Source organism: Nyctereutes procyonoides, unplaced genomic scaffold (genome assembly GCF_905146905.1).
Source record: "Nyctereutes procyonoides isolate TBG_1078 unplaced genomic scaffold, NYPRO_anot_genome, whole genome shotgun sequence".
NCBI lineage: Eukaryota > Metazoa > Chordata > Mammalia > Carnivora > Canidae > Nyctereutes > Nyctereutes procyonoides.
Window position 1 is genome coordinate 24,405,237 of NW_026575037.1, and position 27,513 is coordinate 24,432,749.

The following is a 27,513-nucleotide window of genomic DNA, read 5'->3' on the forward strand; positions in this document are numbered from 1 at the left end:
AAGATTGTTTTTTATTGTGGCAAAATATGCATAACATAAACTTGACCATTTTAACCATTTTTGAGTCTACAAAGACATTAAGTGCGTTCACATTGTTGTGCACTCCATCACCATCATCCATATCCAGAACTTTTTTCAGCTACCTGAACTGAAACACTATATCCATTAAACGAGAATTCCCCATTTCCCCCCTCCCCCCAGCCCCTGACAACCACCCTTCTACTTTCTGTCTCTGTGAATTTGATTACTCTAGGACGAGAGTACTCTTAAGTACTCTAAGTACTTCACGTAAATGGAATCGTATAGTATTTGTCCTTTGGTGACTGGCTTATTTGGCATAATGTCTTCAAGGTTCATCTGTGTAGCATGTGTCAGAATGTCATTCCCTTTCAGGGCTGCATAATATTCCAGTGCACACATATGCCTCATTCTGTTTATCCACCCATCCATTGATGGATACTTGGGTTGTTTCTACCCTTTGGCTCTTATGAATAATGCTGTTACGAACATGGGTGTACAAATATTTGTTCGAATCTCTGCTTTCAATTCTTTTAGGTCTATACCCAGAAGCAGAATTGCTGGATCATATGGTAATTCTAAGTTTAACTTTTTTGAGGAAAAATCAGACTGTTTTCCACAGTGTATGCACCATTTTACATTCCCATCATCAGTGTACAAGGGTTCCAGTCTTTCAACATTCTTGCCAACACTTGCTGTTTTCTTTTGTTAGTTTTGGAATTGTTTATCTTATATTATTTATTTTATTTTATTTTGGAATTGAACAACATCCACATCCAACATGGAGCTCAAACTCATGACCCTGAGATCAAGAGTCACATGCTCAACCAACTGAGCCAGCCAGGTGCCCCAACATTAACTGTTTTCTGATTTAAAAAAAAAAAAAACAACAAAAACAGCCATCCTAATGAGTGTGAGGTATTTTGGTGTTTTTTAATTTTTTTAAAGATTTTATTTATTTATTCATCAGAGACAGATAGAGAGAGGGAGACAGGCAGAGGGAGAAGCAGGCTCCATGCAGGGAGCCTGTGGGACTCATCCGGGTCTCCAGGATCACGCCCTGGGCTGAAGGCAGCACTAAACCACTGAGCCACCCGGGCTGCCCTCTTATTTTGGTTTTGATTTACATTTCCAAATGATCCATGATGTTGAACATCTTTTCATATGCCTATTGGCCTTTTGTATATCTTCTTTGGAGAAGTGTCTGTTCAAGTCCTTTGCCCATTTTTCATTCAGATTGTTTGATTTATTATTGTTGAGTTATAGACATTCTTTGTGTATTTTGGATCCCAATCCATTATCAGAGATAATGATTCGCAAATATTTAGTTCTGTTCTGTGGGTTGCCTTTTCACTCTATTGATAGTGTCCTTTGATTCACAAAAGTTTTGAATTTTGATGTAGTCTAATTTACCTACTTTTCTTTTGTTGTCTTTTATTTTTGTCCAAGGAATCATTGCCCAGTCAAACATCAGGAATCTTTTCCCCTATTGAGAGTTTTTTTATCCCATCTTTTTCATCGTTTGGTCTTGCCCTCAGGATCAAGTCTCGACTTGTCATGACACTTAGGGCTCCTCATGCCTCTGATGAAAATGTATTTTCTTATTTGTTCATTGAGAGATTCAATATCAATTTGTTGGATGTGACCATGTTGTAGGCATTGGAAACAAAAGAGATGAAAAGCTTTGTTCTTGTGGGTCTCACAATCTAGTAAGAGAACAAAGAAAACAAACATGTAAATCAATTATACTTTTTTGTAAAGTTATGTAATAGGGTAGATATTAACATTCTTGGCCATCAGTGGGCGATAACTACCCTGTGGGGTAAAAAGATCAGGGGTTCTTCGGCAGAAGGCTGCTGTGCAATTTGAGAAAGTTATAGTAGGCCTCTGAGAGGGAGACATTTGACATAAAAACTTGAAGTGGTGAGAGCATGAGTCATATGGGTATCTGAGGACAAGCCACTGCAAGGGCCCTGAGGTGGGAATGCGTCCATGCAGTCAAAGACTGGCAGAGAAGCTGGTGCAGCTAGGATATTTGGAATGAGCGGGTGGTGGATGGAGAAGTAGGGTGTGAGGTCACTCTGTGGCACCTCATAGGCCGCTTAAAGACTGCGTGAAGCGCAGAGCCTAGCAGTGTCACGATCTGACTTGACATTTGTAAAGGCTGACTCTGGGCCTGGGGTAAGAATTCTGTGTGAGGGGAAGGGGTGGAAGCGGTGTAATCTGTGAGGAGATGATGGCAAGAATCTAGGTAGGGGACAGCAGTGGTTTGGACCAAAGGGCTAGGCTAGGGGGTGTGAGGAGGGAAGGGTGCCCCGGTACTGAAGCCGTAACTCTAAAATCCCATTTCTTTTCAAAGTTGAGGTGCCAGTCAATGGCTTCATATGGCACACACGTTGTCGCGAATGTCACAGCCTTAGGAAGAAAATCCATTTCCGTATCACTAACTGATTAATGAAGTATCTCTTACATCTCGAGGTTAAACTACTTGTTAGCGAAAACCTCTGCAGCCGAAGGTCCTCTCTGGGAAAAGTGTTAGTTCTCCGAGGACGTTGAGCCGCACAGTTTTTGACCTCTCCCGTCCCTTCAAAACAAGAGGGAAACACACTTGTCCGTACTTGTGTATGCAGCTGCGGTCCCGGGTGTTGGGAGCTGGGGTGGAGGAGGCTGGGAGCGTCGATCATAACTCATTGGCTTTGTAATTAAACTCTCCTGTTATTAAAGCAGAGATTCTGAAAGACTCCTGCTGTGTGGGACTGAGAATTATTTATCACAGGAATTCAGGCTGCTTTGCCATGAAAATGTTGCTGTGCTATTGTGTTCCTGAGATCCAGAAGCTCCGATTTGGAAATATCCATAGGTGTGGATATACAGGCATCGTTTCAGCTTTCTCACTCACGTCCAGTTTATTGAGGTTTCTATGGGCATGTGTGTGTGACTAACGTCTTGGCCTTTCTTTGCTTAATCTCCCTTTTTTGAAGCACGAAGTCGGTGTGTCAGACTCAGGGGAGCGGTTAGCCTGAGGGACGAAAAGAATATGTAAGCATCGCTTATCTCTGCTCTGGCCGGTGCACATCTGGCCGGTGCACATCTTTACAAGTTCCTAGCGTCCTGATGGAGGCAGCACCCATCAGCCAAATAAACCATCAGTTCTACGGGTGGCCTCGGCATGGGGGCACCCACCGTGTTACTCAAAACTGAGCGACTTTGCCGATAGAGCCAGAGATGAGAATTAGCCAGTGACTTTCTCAATCAGAGAAGGACAATCATCACATGGTCTCGCTCACCCGGGGAATATAAGAAAGAGTGAAAGGGATCATAAGGGAAAGGAGGGAAACTGAGTGGGAAAAAATAGAGAGGGAGACAAACCATGAGAGACCCCTGACTCTGGGAAACACACACAGGGCTGCAGAAGGGGAGGCGGGTGGGGGGATGGGGGGACTGGGTGACGGGCACTGAGGAGGGCACGTGATGGGATGAGCACTGGGGGTTATACTATAGTTGGCAAATCGAACTTAAATATAAACAAATGAAAAAAAAACCCAAAACAATGATTTTTCTCCTTCAATGTGGGGTCAGTTATCAAGTGACACATGTGAAACTGAGACAAGTGCACATTAAAATGTAATAAAAACAACCTATTTTAAAAAAAAAAAACTATCTATTTTAAATAAAAACATGTTAGGGGCGCCTGGTTAGCTCAGTTGGAAGAGCATGGGACTCCTGATCTCAGGGTGGTGGGTCTCAGCCCCATGTTGGGTGTAGAGAGCAAACAGATAAACAAGCAAACAAACTTAAAAATAAATAAAGGGGCACCTGCATGGCTCCGTTGGTTGAGCGACTGGCTCTTGATTTTGGCTCAGGTCATAATCTCTGGGTCCTGAGATTCGTCGGGCTCTGCTCTGGGCTTGGAGTTGGCTTGAGGTCTCTACCTTCCCTCTGGCCCACTCACACACACACTCTCTAAAATAAATAAATAAATCTTAAAAAAAAAAAACAATAATAAATAGAAACATGTTAAATGGCGGTCAGTGTCATTGCTACTTAAACTTTTCGCATGAATTTCTACTATGACCCTGATTGGAGCTTTTAGTATGATTGGATCCAAGTCTCCCATCTTTGTTTTGATTTGTCCCACCTGTTCTTTGTCCCTTTCTTCCTCCTTTCTTGCCTTCTTTTGGCTCAATTGAGTATTCTTTAGTATTTCATTTTGTCTCCTCTGTTGACGTGTAGCTCTCCCTCATTGTGTGTGTGTGTGTGTGTGTGTGTGTGTGTACGTGTGTTCATTTTAGAGATTATAATATGCAATTTTAACTTATCACCGTCTACCTTAAAATAACATTATGCTACTTCTTTACCATCACTTTAGTTAATTTTTTCGTATGATCATGAGGGGAAAAAAATCAATGCGATCCCTATTATATTTATGTGAAGATTAGCTGTATTCAGATTTGCATTTTAAAATCAATGTGGGTGCAGAGCTCTCCTCCGCCTAATCACAGAATTGATTATGCAGCTCACAGATGTTTGTGCGGTTGTTGGTTGCGGGCTTACCTGGGTGTTTCATTCCTTCAGAGACAAATAGCTCTTTGTTTTTCTCTTTTGAAAGAGCTAATGTAAATTAAGAAAACCAAAGGAAACATTTAGCAGAAATCTTTCTTTAAAGAGAAGATGAAGGAGGCTTGGTGGAGTACAGGCCGTGGTGTAATAACCCTCTTTTTTCACATTGAAGTTTTTGTCGCTCAGACGCTGGAACCACTTTCTTGGGGTTGAGTTGACTAACTTCTCAGTCTCAGAATGTGAATGGACCTGAGACCCCGTTGAGGAGACAAAGCCCTTTGGGGTTCATCTTCGTGTCTTTTACGGATGAACCCCTTCTTGCCTCCCTGCATGACGCGTGTGCCCCATCCCATTTAGCCTTTCTGTGTCCATCACAGAGTTGGTTAGGGCAGTGAGTCAGCCCCTGGCATCTGGAGGTGCGAACTGCTTATAATCAACTATTGGCCTGAAGGAGGCCACGATTGCAGCCGGGTTGATTGAGGCACCCTGTGCAGACTGGCCGTCTCTGGAAATTAATTTTCTTGACTACCAAAGGAACGATTTTTTAAAAAACATTGGGAGCCTTTACCAAATAGTATGGTGAAATATTGCCCTTGCTTACAACATCACTGGTTTTGAACTTCAAATGTTGAATCCTGTAGAATTCCATCTGTTACTATTTTACAGTGTACAGGAGTAGTTCATGTTACGTATCAGCATGTGCATTTAATTTTCAAAATTGCATGTCATACCTCATAGTAGGTTATGCATGAGTGGTTATTTTAGCTGATTAGCAATATTAATGGGTAGAAAGAGGTGTGGTTGTGATAATTCAGAAAGGGAAAGAAGGCATGCTGCATTACTCCGAATTACCTTCCAAGTATTTTTGCCTGTTTAATATGCACATGCACAACCAGGTAACCCTCATCTGGTAACTCTTCTGCTTTTACCCAGCTACCTGGAAGAGCTGCTTTCCAGGTTCTTATCAGGAAATATCATCTCAGACTCACGGCCATTAATACCTTTCGCAAGCTCTGCAGAGAGAAACAATATTTATGGAGCATTGCCTGAAGTATTTGCTGTCCATCCATTTTTTAGATAAGTCATCGCCAACCTGTTGTCTTCCAGACCCCTGGGGGAGCGTGGAGTTATTGCAAGGTTGCCTGCAAATCCTCTATTAAAGGTATTATGGTCGCTGTCATTGTTATCTGTAAGGACACAACAGTGACATTGAAGAGCTTGTTTAAAGGAATAGAGCCTTTTCCAACATCCAGGTCTCTACTTGGAAGAAAGTCATGTGATAAGTGAAGTCAGTAATGGGATATGGAGCTAGAGTTGCCCGGCTTTGAGCTTAACCACTGTGGTTTCACACACCACCTTAGCTTCGACTGATCCGAAACATTAGCGTGGGGAAGGACCTACCCCCATCCTTGGCCAGTCATGCACTTCTGCTGGCCCAGGACAGGCAGCGTGAAGGCTGGGAGGGAGTGGGGCCATGTGGCCCTGCGGGGCGCGGGAGTTGACCACCTGAGAGGTGGCGGGGCACCCGCTTTCAATACTGGCTTTTACCACCTTAGTAAAGAAAATGAGTTTTCCAAATTGCCCTCTTTGAAATGCAACAGCAGGAGAAGCAGCATCCAAGGGCGCCCAGGACTGGGGGGCAAGCTGGGCACCCCGCTGTGGCCCCCCGGGGAGTGAGAGGAGGGGGAGGCAGAAGGAGCAGCTCTGGAAAAAGGAAGATGATAAGAAAGCACAAAAATGATACTAATTCTGCTGATTTATCTCAAGATGCTCTTCATTAAATCTGTAAATTGCATTAATCTGATCTGAATTCTAATACATACACCAAGATGCTTCCGGTTTTCAAAAGCCAGTGGCAAAAGAGGGAAAGGTGATGGTATCCAATTTAGCTCTCCGTTTATGGAGAATTAAAACTACCCACGTGGGCCCCATGGAAGCCCTCGTAGACAGTGGTGTGAAACTTTCTTTCTTAGCTTGTCGTTCAGAAATAAAGCAGATGATTAGAATAACTAATTTTAGTGCAGACTATAAGAATTCCAAACGTCCGGCCTCGAAGGCAGTTTTTAACCTGTATTAGGTGTGGTTAAGTTTATTCGTCATATTTAATGTACATTTTGTCCCCAAATCAAAGATAAATCGATAGTTTAAATTTTGTCATCAGGGATCCCTGGGTGGCGCAGCGGTTTGGCGCCTGCCTTTGGCCCAGGGCGCGATCCTGGAGACCCGGGATCGAATCCCATATCGGGTTCCCGATGCATGGAGCCATGGAGCCTGCTTCTCTCTCTCTCTCTCTCTCTCTCTCTCTGTGTGTGTGACTATCATAAATAAATAAATTAAAAAAAAATTAAAAAAAAATAAATTTTGTCATCAAATCACGTTTTTCGTTATAAGTGCCTTAACAACCTAAGTTAAGCATGTGACTTATTAATGGGAAAATGTCAAGCTTTATAGTTACATAATGCATATCTTTACATATAATGTTTAAATACTCTTTAGTAATCCCTAACCAACACAAAATATTTTTTTCTTACTTAAAAATCTCTCCTTAATCAGATTTCTCACAAAGGGGACACCATTAAAAAACTCCAGAGGGGATGTGGAAAACTGTGAAATGGGTTTGAAAGTCCTGAGGTCTTGGAAATACCAATTGAGATTATATTTTAAGAAAGCAAGATGAAAGGAAAGAGCAGGTACAAGGACAACACGGATTATTGTATAAAAGGTAAACAAACAAAATAAATGGGAAGCGAAAAGCTGAGGTGGTGGCGGAGAAAATGTGTCTCTTGGATCTCCTATGGCAGAGAGGTGACTGACCCATGATCCCAGAGAGGTGACTGACCCATGATCCCAGCTGCTATCCCCTGAATCCATCCCTGCTGAGTGTGTCTGGGCTGCATTTCCCATGAGCTGCTCCCACCCAGGGATTATGTTGGGGACGTTGGGAGGGTGGGTGTGGGAAGGAGATACTGAGGCAGGGCTGTTAGGGAAAATGATACCAATTTTCCCTAGAAAATTGACAGGCAAAACTCTTAAAACTGTATCGTAGCTTATGATCTCTCTTCCTTCCCTTCATCCTTCCTGCCCTCCTTCATCCTTCCTGCCCTTCCTCCTCGCCCCCCAGCATCTCAGTGTAACTTTTCCAGCCTTTTCCAGCTCCCTCCATCCTTCCTTACGGTGCTTCCCCCTCCCCAGGCTAACATTAAGCTTTTTTTTTTTTTAAGATTTTATTTATTTATTCACAAGAGACACACAGAGAAAGGCAGAGACACAGGCAGAGGGAGAAGCAGGCTCCCTGCGGGGAGCCCGATGCAGGACTCGATCCCAGGACCCCGAAGTCATGACCTGAGCCAAAGGGAGACGCTCAACCGCTGAGCCACCCAGGCGGCCTAACATAAAGCTTTAAAAAAAGAAAGTTAATTACACTGAAGATTGCTGGTGTCCTGGCGGCGGCCACCAGGGGAGACGGGCCTTTTACACTGAGCTCTCTCTGGAGATTTCCAATATATCTAATGTTTAGGCCCTCGGGAATGCTTTATTCATCCATTGATCAAGATACTTAATATACATAGGAAATATTAAATGAGTAAATGCAATTTAAAACCTTTGAAGAAGGTTAACACCCAAAATTTGTGAAGGGAAAGAAAGTATTAGCCATTGCTCTTAAAGGTAATTGTGAATATTCGTCATTTTCTAAGGAAAATAATAAGATATGAGGTAGTTCTTAAAACTTAAGGAAAACATAGCGGGATCCCAGGAGTAACAGGGCTGGATCCCTGCTGGATGCAGACAGAGATGGGGAGTGGGGACCCAGCGGGATGCCCGGGCTCCTGACACGGTCCCTGGTTACACAGCGAGTCCCCGGGAGGTAGATGGAGACTGAGCCCCACCGCCGAGCACACTCTAAGCTGTTCTCCCCACAGCTCGAGGCTGCCCCCCGCCTGACACGGGCAGGGTTCATCCTTCTCTCCTCTCTGCCCCGGTGCATATTCACCTGCTTCCAGGGCTTTGCAGTTACTGGTTTTTACTTCTGTCACCTCTGATGGATGGATGTTCACCCTTGAGGGAGAAATCCGCCTTTTCCATCTTACACCCTCTGGCCCTCGCACACAGTAAGTGCTCAATACATGTTGGACGGGAAAATGAGGGAACAAAATAACAGCTCCACTCCACCCACCAACACTCTGATTGGGCCACATCGCCCCAAAGACCATTTCCTTACACCAGCATTTTATACTCCTCCGCCCAGAACGCCATGCCCAAGACAGCTAAGTGTTCCTTCCCGCATTCCTGACGTGGAGCCTGGTAGTCCAGAATGATCGGCGCTCACCATGGACCAAGGCAGCCTTTTGGGCAGACAAACCAGAGTAACAGAAAATGAGGAAAAGTCTGCAGCAGGTGAGAAGGACAGTGCATCTGATCATCAGGAACCTACATTCTAACCAAAAAGTGGTTTTTTTTTTTTTTTTTTTTTTTTTTTTTTGCCTGTCTCCCTTTTTAGGTTTAAAATGATAAACCCCAGGACGCCTGGGAGGCTCAACGGTTGTGTCTGCCTTCGGCAGGGCATGACCCCGGGGTCCTGGGTTCGAGTCCCACATCGGGCTCCCTGCATGAAGCCTGCTTCTCCCTCTGCCTGTCTCTGCCTCTCTCTGTGTATCTCTCATGAATAAATAAATAAAATATTTAAAAAATAAGAAAACAAAATGATAAATCCCATGGCCTAAAAGGTCAAGTCCCGTGAGATGTAAGGTTTATAATTCCTTGCCCCCGTGGTAGGTCTACTTCTCTTGGACAAATAATTCATCCCCCCAACAGTATGTCTTGAGTGCTTACTATGTGTTAGAGACCTGACAGCTGAGGGCAACCTAAGAGACTGTTCTGCTTCTTTCTGCAGAAGTTTCAAAGAGTCTACAGAGATAGGAACATGTCCCAAGGTCATTGCAAGGAGCAGAAGCAGCATACAAAGTGTTCAATTTGTAAGATAATCCCAGTGTTGCCCATAGGTACCCGTGTGTGTCCACCCGTGTCTGTGTATGTATAGACAGAAGCACACACACATACACGGAGGCCCGGCCGCCCCATAGCACTCCGGAACATTAGCAGGCCATATATGCCTGAGATCTTCCATAGGGAAAACTGAAAGACCGCATTGACAGCGGTACCGGCATTAAAAGCGAGCATCATTTTCTTTGTACTTTTCTGGTTATCCCAAGTTAACTGCAGTAAAGATAGTATCTCATGTCATCTAAAAGGACACCCAATAGGGAAAGAAATATAACAAATGATTAACCATAGTTGCAGCTACGAGAGAGGAAAAGGCCAGAGAGTGAGCTCTTTTTACTTCCTCCTCATCGTCACCTGTTTTTTTCCCAAATGCTCTATGGGGAGCATGTATTTTAAAACTGGGAAGTGGAAGCTACTTGAAAATGTAATCAGGGCAGCCCAGGTGGCTCAGCGGTTGAGCGCCTGCCTTCAGCCCAGGGCGTGATCCTGGGGTCCCGGGATCGAGTCCCGCATCGGGCTCCCCGCATGGAGCCTGCTTCTCTCTCGGCCTGTGTCTCTGCCTCTCTCTCTGTCTCTCTCTGTCTCTCATGAATAAATAAATAAAATCTTAAAAAAAAAAGAAAATGTAATTAGTACGTACATGTTATGGGCTGAATGTTCACATTTCCCAGAATCCATCCGTCGAAGCCCTAAGTCCCCAGGGTGATGGTCCTTGGGGTGCAGCCTGTGGGAGGTTGAAGTCCCGAGGTAGGACACCACAGTGGAGTTGACGGCTCTGCTCCAGGAGGCCAGAATCCCCCTGCTCGCCCCATGGGGGGGGGGCCAGCGAGAGGCGGGGGGGGGCTCACCAGACCCTCAATCGGCCCGCACGTCGATCTGGGACCTCTCGGCCCCCGGCCCCGTGGAGATGAATGTCTGCTATTATTTCCCAGTCTATCGTATGTTGCATCACCCTCTGAACCGACCAAGACAACGTAAGCAACAGACGTCAGAGAACATAATATGTTCTCTACGACGGCTCCGAATGGCAGCAGCCGGTGCTCCCGAATAAATGACTGTGTGACTCTTCTTTCTGTACTAGAATGCTTCTTCCACACGAGATTGTTCAACACTCAGATTTAGACTTTAAACTCTCAGTTAGGTTGGGACCCTCCTGCTAAGGGCATCTTCCACGTCTTCGGACGTGCAAGGGACCGGGAGCGTCCCCCCTGGAGCCCGACCAGAGCCTCCTCAGAAGGACATCGGTGAACGGGCAAAGGAGCAACCTAACCTCCCAGTCCTTCCAAACCTGGGCCTGGGATTTGGGTCCTCAGTCATTCCAGGTTTCCGTTTTGACTCCAGCACTTCTTACCCCAAAAAGGTAGCAGGTGGTAGGAGGAGTCTGGGTTCGCCGGGTCCTGACATCACCACCTTTCTCTTTTTGCAGTCTCAGAAGCTCCCAGACCTAGCGTAGGTCTGCACGGACCAGACAGGCCATCGCCGCTCCTTCGTCAGGCCCTCCTCTGCAGGCTGACCCAGGACCCCTCAGCCCGCCAGGGCTGCTGACACCCCCTTATCGTCTGGGCACCACAGGACTCTGGGCCTCTCACTGCCATAGAACTTTAAGGGGGAACTCCATAGAGTTCTCACGTCCCTGTGTTTCCATATTCGTAATCCCTTTAGGTTCCCTCCCTCCCTCCCTTTTTAAAATTATTTCTTCTTATTTATTTATTTATTTATTTATTTATTTATTTATTTATTTATTTTCAGGAGCCCCCTTCATTGATTTTTTTTTTTTAAGTAAACTCTACCCTCAATATGGGGCTCGAACTCACAACCCCAAGATCAAGAGTCACCTGCTATACTGACTGAGCCAGCCAGGTGTCCTTGTAATCTTCTTTTCTTTATTTACTTACTTTTTAAGATTTTTATTTGTTCCTGAGACACACAGAGAGAGGCAGAGACCCAGGCAGAGGGAGAAGCAGGCTCCCCGCAGGGAGCCCGATGCAGGACTGGATCCCGGGACCCGGGGTCACGGCCTGAGCTGAAGGCAGACGCTCACCCGCTGTACCCCCAGGCGCCCCTGCCACCTTGTAAAGCAGGAAGCCCGCCTGGGTGTGTAGGCCTCTCAGGCGAGCCCCTCAGGCCAGGAAGACAAACAGAACCCGCCGGCCCGGGGCCTGGAGGATACTGATGGCTCTTCTCCGAGCCCAGGCTCCTTAGGTATTGGGATGAACTGGAATCCTTCACGGACCCCACTGGAAAATGCGGGGCTTCCCGGCTACCTTGCCCTTGTGAGTTGGGCAGCTAAGAAGGTCTAGGGGACTGTCTGCCCCCCAGTAGCCAGGCCCAGGTACTGCAGAGCCCATGGGGGCCCTGGGGCTTCCGAGCTCCTCCTCTACCTCTGCCCCTCGGACTACCGGTCCCAACGTGCCCGCAGGTCTCCCCCTTGCAGCCGTCCCCACCTCATCTGCATTTCTCGGGGATCCTCTCGTCTCTGGCAACGTTTTACTGACACCAATTAGAGTTATTGCCCAATTTGATTGTTTTTTTTTTTAAGTTTATTTATTTATTTTATGTGATCTCTACACCCAACGTGGGGCTCGAACTCATCACCCGGAGATTAAGAGTCACATGTTTGCCTGACTGAGCCAGTCAGGTGCCCCCAATTTGATTTTGAAGAAGAAAGAAGAAGAAGAAGAAGAAGAAGAAGAAGAAGAAGAAGAAGAAGAAGAAGAAGAAGAAGAAGAAGAAGAAAGAAAGAAGAAAAGGAGAGGATTTCTAGTTCTTTTTTTTTTTTTTAACTTATGATAGTCACAGAGAAAGAGAGAGAGGCAGAGACACAGGCAGAGGGAGAAGCAGGCTCCATGCACCGGGAGCCCGATGTGGGATTTGATCCCGGGTCTCCAGGATCGCGCCCTGGGCCAAAGGCAGGCGCCAAACCACTGTGCCACCCAGGGATCCCAGATTTCTAGTTCTTAAACACGTTCCCTTGGGTCTGCCACCCGCATGGGCAGCACCACCCTGGCCCACCCCAGCAACATTAGAGCAAAAGCAGTGGCGGGGCTGTCGCCTGTTACTGGAGTTTCAGGCTGAGACAAATTATTGTTATTACCAGGTTATAAACCCTAAAAAAAAAAAAAATCCCATAATGGAAATGCTAACAGCTCATTAACTCTAATGAGCGCCATCGCATAGGACGCGGTCCGACAGAGGGATGGCAACTGTCAACTGGTCTTGCAGCGACCCGGGGAGCTCAGGCCCAGGGTTGGGACCAACCACTCGGCGCAGGTGTGACTCCTCGCCCCCCAGTCAGGCCTGGCCGAACCCCGTTCCTGTGCACGACCTGACTTGTACCTTGAGACGAGGCACCGCATCTGTGGGACGGTTGACAAAGGGGGGAGTTGGCTCCGGCGCCCACCGACGTGAGAGCATTAGGTTCAGACGTCGGCCGGCAGGCAGGGCCTGTTATCACAAACAAGCTGTTTGCTCGCAGCTCCAATCTATTTCTGGAAACTGTTTACCTAAATGAAACTACTGATCCGCTGGGGCATGGTTCAAAGCTCAAAAGATAAGTGCGGTCGGCTGCTGGAAAGACGCAAGCCGGGAAAACATGACGGGAAGAACGAAGTTAGATTAATCCTAGGGAAAAGGAGACTCGATGCTGTAAAAATTACGCGGCGGCGTCCTGTTAGACCATCAGTTAATTTGAATTCCAAAAGTTCAAAGCCACTATTTAAGGGCACTAATAGCTAATATCCTCCCCAGAGTGATCGTCCAGAAAGTTCAGGAAAGCCAGCCCTAGGGGCTGAGGGCTCCGTCCCCCACTGGTCACGATGAGCGGACCAGGCCCTGGCGCGAGGCTGGGGACTCCGTGCCCGGGATATGAGTGACACTCAGCAGGTCTCCCTCAGATGCCTCCTGAACCTCAGGCCCCGCTGGTCTGGGGCTTTGGCTCCCTGAGGTCAACTTTGAATTATGCTCCGTGGAAACGTGGACCCTAACGCCCAAGATTGGAGCCTAATCGTGTGGGTTCTTCCCATCAGCCACTCTGGGGACAAGTTCTGATTTGACTGACCCCAGGTGCAGAGGGTCGAGTTCACCTTCAGCCTCAGTTTATGGCACATCATTATCCCTGGCCCCAGCCCTGTCCCCTCTCCTCGATTTTTGTAAATCCCCCCTGGACCTCTCTGCTCGCCCCCACCTTCCGCTCCTCCCACCCGCAGGCAGCGAGCCGAAGCTACTCCCTGTTTATTTCCTGTGCTTGGATATCGAAATATTGCTGTTTGGTGTCCGTATTTTTTTCTTTTTGCTCCTAAACCCCTCACCCAGATTTTCTTCTATCCTAGTCACAGTCTGGTCTTTGTCCATTCGCATTTTCATTGTTTGCACCTTGGAACTGACCTCAGAGATAGTCTTTGTGTCCTAATTTTTTGCTTGACATTTTTATGGTGGAACTTTTTTTCCTAGTCTTTGATAGTTTTTTTTTTTTTCTTATCTCCCTGCACCCCCAGCAGGTGATGACTGCTAACAGCAGGGTCTATCACCACATATTTCTCCAGGGTCATTCAAACCCCTACACTAGTGGATGCATGTGTGTGTGTGTGTGTGTGTGTGAGAGAGAGAGAGAGAGAGAGAGAGAGAGGTTAACTTTAATGAAAATGGATTCAAAATCCACCTCCCTGTAGTTTGCTTTTCTTTTTTAAGAATAGGTGGTGGTCTTCCTTCCAAGTTAGTAGATGCAGCTGTGATGCATTCTTTTTCATAGCTGCGTAATACTTCATGGGATAGGTGTTCAGGGATTCATTCAACCATTCTTTACTGATGGGCATTTCGGTTGTGCTCAGTTTTTTGCGTGTGTGTGTGTGTGTGTGTGTGTGTTTTTAAGGTTTAGTTACTTATTCATGAGAGACACACAGAGAGAGAAACAGAGACCCAGGCAGAGGGAGAAGCAGGCTCCCTGCAGGGAGCCCGATGTGGGATTCGATCCCGGGACCCCGGGGTCACGCCCTGAGCCGAAGGCAGTCTCTCAACTGCTGAGCCACCCAGGTACCCCTGTGCTGTTTTTTTATGACTTTTTATGACAAATGAAGCTGCAAAGAGTATTTGTGTGCATGAATCCAACATACGGGTGCTTCTATTTCTATAGCATGAATTCCTAGCAACGTGCGTGTATTTTTACCTATATAAATAGCATTAGGTTATATGCTACATTCTATTTCTTACTTTTTTACTGTGCTCTGTGTGTCTGAGATCTGTCGGTGTTATAATCCGTAGGCCTAATCTGTTGGTTCTAACAGCTGCATTAATCTCCGTAGTAAGCTCCCATTTCACTCCAACTATCACTCTCTAGCTGACTGAGCATAACAGCAGCACAACGTTTAAGTACTTCAAAAACACTACTGAGGGATTAATAGAAAATAAATAATTCCAGGTTTTTCAAACTCTCAGTACATCTGACTTTGGAAAACTGTTACGGCAAACAAGGGCACAGAGAGCGGGGGGGGGGATTGCAAGGGTTGTGGTGGGGGGAGGTCTCATTTGTTAAGAATCTACTATTCATCAGGCACTTTATAAAAGTCCTACTTGGCACTCAATACAAACATTCGAAGTAATATTTTACCACTGATTGGATGAGGAAGCTGAGGGATAGAAGGGTTGAGTGCATCCCTCACACTAAGGTGGGGCTGGGATTCAAGGCCACATCCACCAAGCTCCAGAGCCGCAGCCCCCTCACTACTCCAGTTTCACCCCAGACTAACTTCTGGCTTTTTAGACTCGTAAGTGGCAGGGAGGAGGGTGGGGGGAGGCACATAAAGGATCATAAGATCTTCATCTGCAGTTTTATCCAAGGATTTCAGAACACTGTGTGCTGTCGTCGGGGCGGCGCCAGGGGGGCAAGACCCGGGGTGCGGGGGGCGCGGGGCCCGAAGGGGCGCCTTCCACGGAGGACGGGCCCACGGACTCACTGCAGCAGGGCAGGGGCAGGGGGGCAGGGGGAATCGGGCAGCCTGGGGGGCTCAGCAGCTTAGCACCTTCTTTCGGCCCAGGCCGTGACCCCAGGGTCCCAGGATCAAGTCCCACGTCGGGCTCCCTGCACGGAGCCTGCTTCTCCCTCTGCCTGTGTCTCTGCCTCTGTGTGTGTGTGTCTCATACATAAATAAATAAAATCTTAAAAATAAATAAATAAAAGCCAGGAATCTTTCCTTGAGGCCGAGGAGTGACTTAGGCGGCGTAGGTTGGCGAGAGAGAGACACAGGGGGGCAGGAGGCAGGTCGGAGTCCATGCCCGGGGGATGGGGGGGGGGGCAGATCCCAGAGGAGGTGGCGGCCCTCTGCCTCCCCGGCCAGCAGCAGCTCCCGTGGGCGGAGGTGGTGTCCTCCCCCTTGGCTTTGGGGTGAGCGTGACTTGCTGCGCCCCCGGGAATGTGAGGACAGTGACTACACACCGCTCTCAGCAGAGGCCTGGAGGGGCCTGGAGGGACCTGGAGGGACATGGAGTGACCTGGAGGGATGTGGAGGGGCCTGGAGGGACATGGAGGGGCCTGGAGGGACATGGAGGGACATGGAGGGGCCTGGAGAGATGTGGAGGGGCCTGGAGGGACGTGGAGGGATGTGGAGGGGCCTGGAGGGACGTGGAGGGACGTGGAGGGACGTGGAGGGACCTGGAGGGACGTGGAGGGACTGCTCCCTTGGCACATCTGCCCTCCGCCGTGAGAACACTGGGGCCCTGGCAGCAGGTGCCCATCAGCCTGGGACCCCAGTGAGGCCAGGCCAGTGGCACAGACCCGACCAGACCCGCTGCCTGGGGCCGAGCCCGGCTCGGCCCAAAACCCTGAAAGAGAAATGAAGGTTGTAACTGTGGCATCGGATTGCAGGTTGCCGTTACCACAGCAAAAGCCGACTGACAGCCTGCAGGGGGGAGTCATGGGTCTTGGAAGGGTCCAGGGCCACTGCTCTCTCAGCAACAGGAGGGGAAGCCGAGAGGGATGAATAGATGAAAACACATGTTTGCAAGTGGAAGGAAGGGAAACTGAGGCACTTCTCACCTGACGCTCTGTTACTGGGCCATCGGGGGAGGGCGGTGCAGAACGTGGCATGGGGGGGGCACCAGCCTAGGGCTCGGGGGAGGCGCAGGTGCCACTGGAGGCCTGAGAAGGACGCCCGGCTCACTAAATGCACAAATGCCCTGGACAAGAGGACGAGAGGCAAAGGATCCCCCTCCAGGTGGCTTCAAAAATGGAGCAGAAGGAAGATGTGGGAGGAAGTTTCCTAAGCTCAAAATTCGAAGCAAAACGTCAAAGTATCCCTTTTGCCATGTCAGGGACACACCTGAAGGTCAACGTCATGGGCCTCCCAATATTGGGTTTCACCGATGACGACGGAAAAGAACTTGGCCGTCGATGGCAACGTGCCCTCCTCCTCGCTTATCACCGTCTCTGCTATTGCTCCGAGCCGCCTGCTTGTAGCCGCCAGCCTGAGAGAAGAACGGCGGCAAAGGGACCACGGTCCAGGTCCCCAGGTGTCCCGTTACTGGGGGAACCCATGTCCGACCGCTTCCTTACTCTCTCTCTCTCTGAACTTTGCTGCAAAATTTCAAAACTTACTACAAGACCTTTCAAGCTGCTGCTACAGTTTTTATACTATTGTAAGTTCCCAGGCAGTCTAGAAACCACCAAAAATAGCTCAACGGTGACAATAGTTAAAAAAGAAGAAATCAAAGATTTCTTATGACATAATATGATCTCTCTAAAAGGCACCTCTTTGGTTGTCTATCCACAGAATTTTGTTTGTTTGCAAAGTTAGTGTAGCTTGATGGCAAAAAGCTAGAAAGCAGATGCGGCTCCTGCGGGGTCAGTCAGTGAAGTGTCTGACTCTTGATTGCAGCTCAGGTCATGATGTCAGGTCGTGAGATCGAGCCCCGCATCGGGCTCTATGCTCAGTGTAAAGGCGGCTTGAGATTCTCTCTCTGTGTCTCCCTCTGCCTCTCTCGCTGCTTGGGCTCTCTCTCTCTCCCTTTTCCCTCTCTTTCAAATAAATAAAATTGGGACACCTGGGTGGCTCAGCGGTTGAGCATTTGCCTTTGACTCATCAGGTCATGACCCCGGGGTCCTGGGATCGAGTCCCGCATCATGATCCCTGTGGGAGCCTCTGCCTGCATCTCTGCCTCTCTCTGTGTGTCTCTCATGAATAAATACATAACATCTTAAATAAACAAACAAAAAATACATAAAATCTTTAAAAAAAAAAAAACATAAAGTAGAGCTTGGCCAGAGACCAAGCAGTGTGGTAATTGAGAATATAACCTCTGGGGCTAAGAGCCTGAGTTTGAATCCAGGACCTGCCAAAGTGTTTAATTTTGAGCGAGTTGCTTGATCATACTGTGATCAATAATAATCCCTCAATGCATCGTATCTCTGCCACTTACCAGGTGTGACCTTGGGCAAGTCACTTAATTTCTCTGAGCCTCAATTTTCTTCTCTGTATAATGTGGATAATAATAGCACCCACTGCATAGGGGTGTTACGAGATGTGCGTTAATGCACATAAAACAAAGCAGTGCCTGGTACGTAGTAAGTGCCACAAAAGTGATAGCTCTGACTTTCCTTCTTTTTAATTATGGGCAAGCAACCTATGCACTTACCAAAAAAAAAAAAAACTCTGTTTGTCATTTCCCTAGTGATCCCAACCATTTCAAACCTAATCTCTTAAGATAACAAAGATTTTTAAGTCTCCATATCATCCTCAAAGGTAACTCATGGATAAAATAGCCAACCTATACACATAATTTCAGAAAAATATACACTGTTCCAATAGTACCCTAAAGCACTTAGAACAAAATAAAATATATTTTAGTATTAAAATGCAGAGCTGCATAACTACATGAGAAGATACAATGAGTCCGATGCTTGCCCCTACTTAAACCGAGTAAGTTTGGATGTAAGAGAATATAAGAAGGAGCACCTGGCTGGCTCCGTTGGTTGAGCATCTGGCTCTTGATCTCCAGGTTGTGAGTTCAAGCCCCACGTTGGGCATAGAGTTTACTTGGGGGAAAAAAAAGAACGAGAAAGCATAAGAAGCCGATTGATACAAGACACAGGATGGTGAAGACGCAGAGATAAGGTGACACTAGAATAAAATCGAGTGTCTGAACACTTGGTAACAGACAAACTTAAATCTGTATATGCTAAGAGGAAGAGAGAGATGGTCTCAAATAGAGGGGAAAAAACCTGCCAAGACAAATCTCAAACCACCCAAGTAGGAAAAAGGAGTTGGCAACGATCTTCTCGCAAATGAATAGGACCTAGTTTATAGGTGCAGGACCCAAGTGATCACTTCTGTTCTGACACGAGGCAAGGAAGTGACGAGGCATCCTGGCAGGCATGTGTCCTTTCGTGAAATCCCACCACATATCAAGGCTTACATGCAGTGGCTAGAGCTTAGGGATCCTCCGCGTGGAGAGTGGCATGGAAAAGGGAAGATGGGTGTGAGAGCCCGCAGAAGGGTGCTGTGAGAGATGCCCAGGCACCGTATCAGGGAAAGACTGAAATTATAAAAAGAAGAAAAAGAAGAAGAAGAAGAAGAAGAAGAAGAAGAAGAAGAAGAAGAAGCAACTTTGATATTCATAATTTCATTATGAAAATTTTCACAATATAGGTTTCTTACCATTGGACAATGCCCCTCCCCCTGGAAATGTAACATATAGCATGGCAATAAAATGAAATATTTTTTTTAAAAGATTGTATTTATTTATTCATGAAAGACACACAGAGAGAGAGGCAGAGACACAGGCAGAGGGAGAAGCTCCATGCAGGGAGCCCGACGTGGGACTCAATCCCAGGTCTCCAGGATCAGGCTGAAGGCGGCGCTAAACCACTGAGCCACCGGGGCTGCCCAAAATGAAATACTTTAAAACAAGTTATTAATAAAGTCCAATACAATCCCTGAAATTCGCGTGTCTCCACGAATTTAATCATTTGGTTGTAAGAACGTTTAAAGGAATCACAATCCTCTGCTGCACATTTGCAGTCAGCGTCCTTGCTTATAAAGAAATCTCACAAAAATAAATAAATAAATAAACAAACAAACAAACAAATAAATAAATAAATCTCACAGGCATGTCTGGATGGCTCAGCGGGTTAAGTGTCTGCCTTTGGCTCGGGCGTGATCGTGGGGTCCTGGGATGGCGCCCCGAGTCAGGCTCCCTGCTCATCGGGGAGCCTGCTTCTCCCTCTTCCTCTGCCTGCCTCTCCCCCTGCTTGTGCTCTCTCTTTCTGTCAAATAAAGAAAGAAAATCTTTTAGAAAGAAAGAAACTCTCACAACTAATGATGCAGTTAGAAACGCTAGACTGCGTTGAACAAGCAGGATGCACACATTGTATTATTCAACAATACTGAGAAAATGTCTTTATTCACACAAAAAAGTAAATTCGTGGGGTGATGAGTGTGTTCATTGACACGAGGGGGGATGTTTTCACAATGTACATGATTATCAAATCGCCACACTGAACACTTTAAATATCTTACGATTGGGGGCACCTGGGGGGCTCAGTGGTTGGGCATCTGTCTTTGGCTCAGGGCATGATCCTGGGGTCCTGGGATCGAGTCCCGCATCGGGTTCCCCGTGGGGAGCCTGCTTCTCCCTCTGCCTGTGTCTCTGCCTCTCTCTGCATCTCTCATGAATAAATAAAATCTTTAAAATAAATAAATAAATACATACATATCTTACGATTGCATTTGCCAATTATACCTCAATAAAGCTGAGGGTGGAAAGAAGAAAATGTCTTTATTTCATGTAACCATCCCTCCGCATAATAAAACGATATTGTATTACTGGCCATTGTCATAATTTTGTGAGACTTTTCAGTATTATTACATACTAAAGTACTATTGGTTTATACTTATAAAGTGTTCAATCCAGTGGGATGTTCAAAAGGACAGTAGACTCTGAAACTGTCCCACAAAGGCCAAGATGTGTAGTATCCTCATTCCCTGCCCACCAAATGCCAGCAGTCCCTGCCCCCATCATCAGGAGAACCAAAAAATGCCCCTACAAATGTCCAAAATGCCCTCATTGGGAAATGCATCCTTCTCTAACCCATTCGTTCTTGCACAGGACCGAGTGGGCACCTACTCTATGCCAAGAAAGAAATCCACTTAGACTCTCACTGCACACCAAAATCAATCATTTGAATAGTGAAATTTAAAAATAAAAGGAAATTTTAAAATGAAACAAAAATTTTAGAGAAAAAAGTGCATGAAAATTTACCTAATCTCAAGTGGGAATCCTTTCTAAATCTAAGAATCACAAAGGAAATTAACTGAATACAATAAAAGTTTTCAACTTCTGGGTGCCAAAAAGAAAGATCAGGAAAATACATACCATAATTTTCTCTCTCTCTCTCTCTCTCTCTCTCTCTCTCTCTCTTTTTTTAAGAGAGAGAGAGAGTAGTTAGAGGGAGGCACTGAGAGAGGGGGAGAGAATCTCAAGCAGACTCCCCCTGAGCGGAGCTCCATCTCACAGCCCCCGACCTGAGCCGAAACCAAGAGCTGGATGCTTAGCCGACTGAGCCAAATATTTTTTAGAGCCCTTTATATATAAAGCAATTTTACCAATTGATTAAAAGGAAAAGAAATGCAACAATGTGAACAAACTAAATGCCACTAAAATTGTACACTTAAAAATGGTTAGGATGGGGCAGCCCCGGTGGCTCAGTGGTTTAGCGCCACCTTCAGCCCAGGGTGTGCGTGATCCTGGGGACCTGGGATCGAGTCCCACGTCACGCTCCCTGCACAGAGCCTGCTTCTCCCTCTGCCTGTGTCTCTGCCCTCTCTCTGTCTCTCATGAATAAATAAATAAAATCTTTTTTTAAAAAAATGGTTAAGATGGTTTTAAAAACAAAAAGAAAGAAAACTAAGATGTTAACTTAAAAATGGGCCGAGGAAGGTGGTGCAGCCACTCTGGAAAACAGTGTGGAGGGTCTTATGAAGTTAAAAATAGAGGGCATCCCTGGGTGGCGCAGCGGTTTGGCGCCTGCCTTTGGCCCAGGGCACGATCCTGGAGACCCGGGATTGAATCCCATGTCGGGCTCCAGGTGCATGGAGCCTGCTTCTCCCTCTGCCTGTGCCTGTGCCTCTCTCTCTCTCTCTCTCTCTGTGACTATCATAAATAAAGAAAATTAAAAAAAAATAGAGCTATCCCATGCCCCAGCAATTGCATTACTGGGTATTTACCCCAAAGAGGCAGATGCAGTGAAACGCCGGGACACCTGCTCCCCAGTGTTCACAGCAGCAATGTCCACAACAGCCAAACTGTGGGAGGAGCCACGGTGTCCTTCGACGGATGAATGGATCAAGATGTGGTCTATATATACAGCGGAATATTCCTCAGCCTTCAGAGAGGATGATTACCCACCATTTACGTTGATGTGGATGGACCTGGATGGTATTCTGCTGAGTGAAATAAGTCAGTTGGAGAAGGACAATCACCACATGGTCTCACTCATATGTGGAATATAGGAAATAGTGAAAGGGACCATGAGGGAAAGGTGGGAAAATTTTTTTTTAATTTTTATTTATTTATGATAGTCACACACACACACACAGAGAGGCAGAGACACAGGCAGAGGGAGAAGCAGGCTCCATGCACCGGGAGCCCGACGTGGGATTCGATCCCGGGTCTCCAGGATCGCGCCCTGGGCCAAAGGCAGGCGCCAAACCGCTGCGCCACCCAGGGATCCCTTTTTTTTTTTTTTTTAAAGGTGGGAAAAATTAAAGAGGGAGACAAACCATGAGAGACTCCTAACCCTGGGAAACAAAGGGCTGCGGAAGGGGAGGCGGGTGCAAGGAGGGGGTGACTGGGTGACGGGCACTGAGGAGGGCACATGATGGGATGAGCACTGGGGGTTATACTATATGTTGGCAAATTGAATTTAAATAAAATGTTTTTTTAAAAAAAACAGAGAAATGACATGGTGCAATGAAAAATACTAGTATTTCTCATTTATGTCGACCATTCAGTAACTGGGCAGCTGCTGTTCTCTGTTTCAAATTTTCTTTGCTAGAAAATGAGGAACTTGCTAACGCTTAAGAATAGGTTTGTCTTATTAAAAAAAAAAGAATAGGTTTGTCTTATGGACAAAAAGGTTTGCTACCAAATTTTATTTTTATATATAAAAGTGTATAAAAAAGATACGCCCCTTCCCTCCCCATATTCCCATGAGTCGTGGCTATGTGCTTACCCTCTGGCCAATGGAATGTAAACAGAAACCTGAAAACAAAATAAAACAACACTCTCCTCCCTTCTGTTTTGTCCCTTCCTTCATCGTGCTGCAACCCCAGGCCCATCTTGCAGCACGAGGATAGAGGCCACACCTAGGCATGCAGAGCAGGGAATTTGGAGAAGCCTGGGTCGTGAGGATGTCATGGAGTCACGTTGCCCTACCAGCCAAGACTACCCAAGAAAAAGAATTCAACTTGCCTTAAATCACTCGTATGTGCCTCTGTTGCTCACCACCAAGCCAAAACCTTACTCATATACCATCACTATTCATTTATTTGTCCTTTCCTTCCTCTAGACTCTGAGCTCCTTGAAGGAAGGCACTGTACCTTACCCATGTTTGAATTCCACAATGATTGACTTACGGTGGAATGTTCCAAAAACGGTTATTAAATGAATGCATGAAAAAGCAAGTGAGTTATTACTTGCAGTGGCAGCTACATCTCTTGAAGTTTGTTCAGGAAAGTTAAGGTCCTCTGTCCTTCAATTAAGTTTCCCAAATGAAGAAGTTACGTGGAGTAAATAGAAGAAAACATGCACATAATATGAGGAAAAAATAAGCCTTTTTTTTTTAAAGCAAACCAACATTTACTTGGGCAATTAGGATTGCAATTCAGAAGACACTGATTCAAATCGAATTCTGAATTAGATCCCCTAAAAATTAAGTTTTTGTTCTTGTAAGCCATTAGGATTTTTGGAATTGTTATGGCAGCAAAACATAGGCAAAGCTGGCTGATATCGTGGGCTTCATATTTGGGAAAATATGAGAACAGAAAAAGCTGAATAGGAATTTGCTTCTCTGGAGGAAGCTAGTGGCTTGGGACATTCCAGGCAAAGAGAAGATGCCCCCACACACACACCTTGAAGGATACATTTTCTTAGCACATTGAATTCTATGATATTTAAAGAACATGGCACTGTGGGAAATAGAAAGATGGGCAAGAAAAAAATCATTATCCTCATTGAGCATTAAAAAAAAGAAATATAAATAATTTTAATATATTATACACACCATAAACTACCTGAACGCAGAGGAGGGAAATCACAGCGGGTTGAAGGCATAAGACGTTTTGGAGAGAAAGTAGTACTGGCACTGGGCCATTCAGAAAGGAGGGCATGGAGGGGCGCCTGGGTGGCTCAGATGGTTAAGCGTCAGTTTTTGGCTTGGGTCATGATCTCAGGGTCCTGGGGTCGAGCCCCACGTCAGGCTCCCAGCTCAGCAGGGAGTCTGCTTCTCCCTCTCCCTGTGCCTCATCCCTGCTTGTGCTTTCTCTGTCTGTCTGTCTGTTTCTCTCAAAATGAAGAAAATCTTAAAAAAAAAAAAAAGGAAGGCATGGCATTGATACACTTTGCACTGTTTGAACATAAACCTGAGGTGTAGAGAACCTCAGGTTGTGCATTTTGGTGAGAGGGTGGCATGCACCCCAGGAAGGACTAGCTGAGGAAAAGCCTAAGAACAGAAGACCAAAGAAAAAAGGTACTTGCATATCATCAAGTTAAGAAATGTAGGTTTAATCCTAGTAGCAAGGGACCTGCATTAAACCACGCTGGTGTCCGCTTTAAATTTTTTAATTTTTATTTATTTATGATAGTCACAGAGAGAGAAAGAGAGAGAGGCAGAGACATAGGCAGAGGGAGAAGCAGGCTCCATGCACCGGGAGCCCGACGTGGGATTCGATCCCGGGTCTCCAGGATCGCGCCCTGGGCCAAAGGCAGGAGCCAAACCACTGCGCCACCCAGGGATCCCATAAAACAGGGGGGATCCCTGGGTAGCTCAGTGGTTTAGTGCCGCCTTCAGCCCAGGGCCTGATCCTGGAGACCTGGGATTGAGCCCCACGTCCGGCTCCCTGCATGGAGCCTGCTTCTCCCTCTGCCTGTGTCTCTGCCTCTCTCTCTCTCTCTCTCTGTCTCTCATGAATAAATAAATAAAATCTTAGAAAAAAAAAGGCCATGCTTTAAAAAAATAAAATAAAACAACTTTACATACCTTTAATATCAAGGATGTGATTCCAGGGGCACCTGGGTGGCTTTGTCATGTGGGCACCTGGCTCTTGGTGTCAGCTCAGGTCATACCTCAGGGTCACGGGGAGCGAGCCCGCATCAGGCTGAGCACTCATGCTCAGCGCAGAGTCTGCCTGGGACTCTCTTTCTCCCTCCTTTTCTGTCCCTCCCCCTGCTCAAAACCATCTCTAAAGCTGCAAAGTAAGTTGGGCAGGAGGAAAGTAGGAGCTGAAACGCGGCCTGGGCTCTGTGTGTCACCTGATGGGAGCTGGGCCTGTGCACGGGAAAGGGCTTCTTAGCACAAAATCTGAGCCTGTCCACCACACTAGGCATGAGAGGCTATGTGTACCTGCAGGGCCTCCTTGTCTACGCACTCAAGGTACCGTATTTGTGGCAGAGTGTATACACTCGCCCCTCTCCAGGACCCCGGGGTCACGCCCTGCATCCCTTGTGAAGGTTCTTGGATCTGCCTCCCTGAACTAGCAAATGCTTTACGTAGCCACCAGAGTTGCTCCACGGCTGTTTTGCAATTGACGGAACCAGAGGCTAGACCAGTGTCAAGGGGAGGATCATCTTGGTAATGTCACCAAGAAACTAGAGCAGAACCCCTGGCAGCCTCTCTCCTTTCATCCTGGGACCGTTTTTTCCCACCTGTACACCATATCAAGCCATAATTCTTTGTCTACTGCAAACATCAATCCCTTTTATACATTCATTAAAAATAATTTATTCATTATTATAAAGTGCTTTTAATTTTTTATTACTTAGTTAATAATAAACATGAATCACCAACAATGAGATAAGTATTCTCAAGAAACAGCCAAGATAAAGATTCAGTGTTCAAGTACTTATATATTTTTAAATTATCCAATAAAAGCCCAAGATGTTTATTATTAATGATCACAATCAGAAAGCTTGATAATGTATCAGAGGCCAAAAGCTCCCATTCTCCTAGATCCTAAAAGCAAGTGCCGGAGTAGAAATCACAGGAAGGTTTATTCCCTAGGCACTCTGCCTATCACAGCGTATGAAATTGCCAACGCGATAATATTCTGTTTTAAAGCTATAGATAAAAAGAGTGACATGCAATGTGATGTGTAATCCCCCCCCCCCCCGCCACCCAGGGCATCTAGGGACTGATCTGATCAGCCTTTGCCGGGTTTCACAAAATAAACATTATCATCTGACTTATAAAATGACTCCTTGTGTTCTAAATAAATTAATCTTGGTTATTCCCCTTAAGAACACATACTGGTGTGCATCTGAACAAAGACAGGATTTGCTGAATTATTATCGATAGCCACGGGCCAAAGAGCCATATCAGAGGAGGCGTGTTGTCTGCTTTGACCACTCTCAGCAGTTCATACTGCTTTACTCTGTAACGTCCCTGGTCTCTCAGGGCACCCGGGTGGCTCAGTTGGCTCAACGTCCTACTCTTGACTTCGGCTCAGATCATGATCTCAGGGTTGTGAGATCGAGCTGCATGTCAAGCTCCACGGTGGAGCTTGAGATTCTCTTCCTCTCCCTCTGCCCCACTCCTCCAATAGCCGGAGAGCCTGAACCATGCCCTGAATTAGCAACGTCAGACACCACTCAATTTCCAGCCAAGTGAGACAAATGAACTCTGTTCACTCAGATGGACCTCCAAGTATAGCTCCCCTTGCTCTACCCTTTCCCATAGATTGCTTTGCCCCCCCTGAGCAGGATAAGACCAGGCAACATGCAGCTGTAGTTCCAAAGTTCCAGTCCCCACAAATAAATGACAATGTAAGAGACTCATCCGATGATCCTCCCCAAATGGGAGCCACAGATCAGAAGAATGTCCTTTCACAGATGCCCACAGTGGTTATAGATTAACCTCCAAGGTCTACTGGAAGGCCAGTCCCATAGCTAAGGAAAGCTCTTGGAAATTGTCCAAAATGCCACATGCATTTAAAAAAAATAGATTTTAAAAAAAGGGAATACATATGATCATCTTCAAAACAACAATATTAGACATTTAATTTCTTTTTTTTTTAATTTTTATTTATTTATTTACAATAGTCATACAGAGAGAGAGAGAGAGGCAGAGACACAGGCAGAGGGAGAAGCAGGCTCCATACACCGGGAGCCTGACGTGGGATTCGATCCCGGGTCTCCAGGATCGCGCCCTGGGCCAGAGGCAGGCGCCAAACCGCTGCGCCACCCAGGGATCCCAGACATTTAATTTCTGACCATTAAATTAAAACTGTTTGGTCAGAGGTACGGTCTAATGCTGTACAATCAGGTCCATGTACAAGGCAGGGAAGACATTAGCCATCAATGTTTAAAATTTTGCCATAGGCAAGTCGAGGACAGGGCCTCCAGAATTTCTAAACTCCCTAGTCAGGTCACTAACAACTATTACCTGCAGTTGTTTTTCAGCTAAAAATGTCCTCCAAGCTGGAGAAACTGGAAGACAGCTAAATCTGCTCAAGGTTTACCTGCTATGAGTCCTTATTCCTTACGAATATTATACTGAATGTGGTTGCTTTGCTAAGAGGCAGTGAAAGGACATTCCAGAACAACTGAGCCATAAAGACACCAACACAACAAATATTTGGTGTACATGACGTGGTCTGTCATGTACAAATTATCTTGTCCTCAAGAGACAGATAGCAAAACCGGTAGAAAGGAATGCTAACTAACTACAGCAGG

General features: G+C 46.3%; 1 long non-coding RNA gene across 3 annotated transcripts; it reads right to left on the reverse strand.

The window, feature by feature from the left end:
• Positions 1–952: 952 nt before the first annotated feature.
• Positions 953–13,032, reverse strand: LOC129505808 (uncharacterized). Of its 3 annotated transcripts, none has more exons than XR_008663600.1 (5): positions 12,916–13,032; positions 5,580–5,765; positions 3,835–3,981; positions 2,637–3,037; positions 953–1,724 (listed from the first exon to the last, which is right to left on the reverse strand). It is a non-coding gene; the product is annotated as an uncharacterized LOC129505808 (long non-coding RNA). The 3 variants fall into 3 exon arrangements; XR_008663602.1 differs by having other exon boundaries at positions 2,489–3,037; XR_008663601.1 differs by having other exon boundaries at positions 3,835–4,000.
• Positions 13,033–27,513: the final 14,481 nt, after the last annotated feature.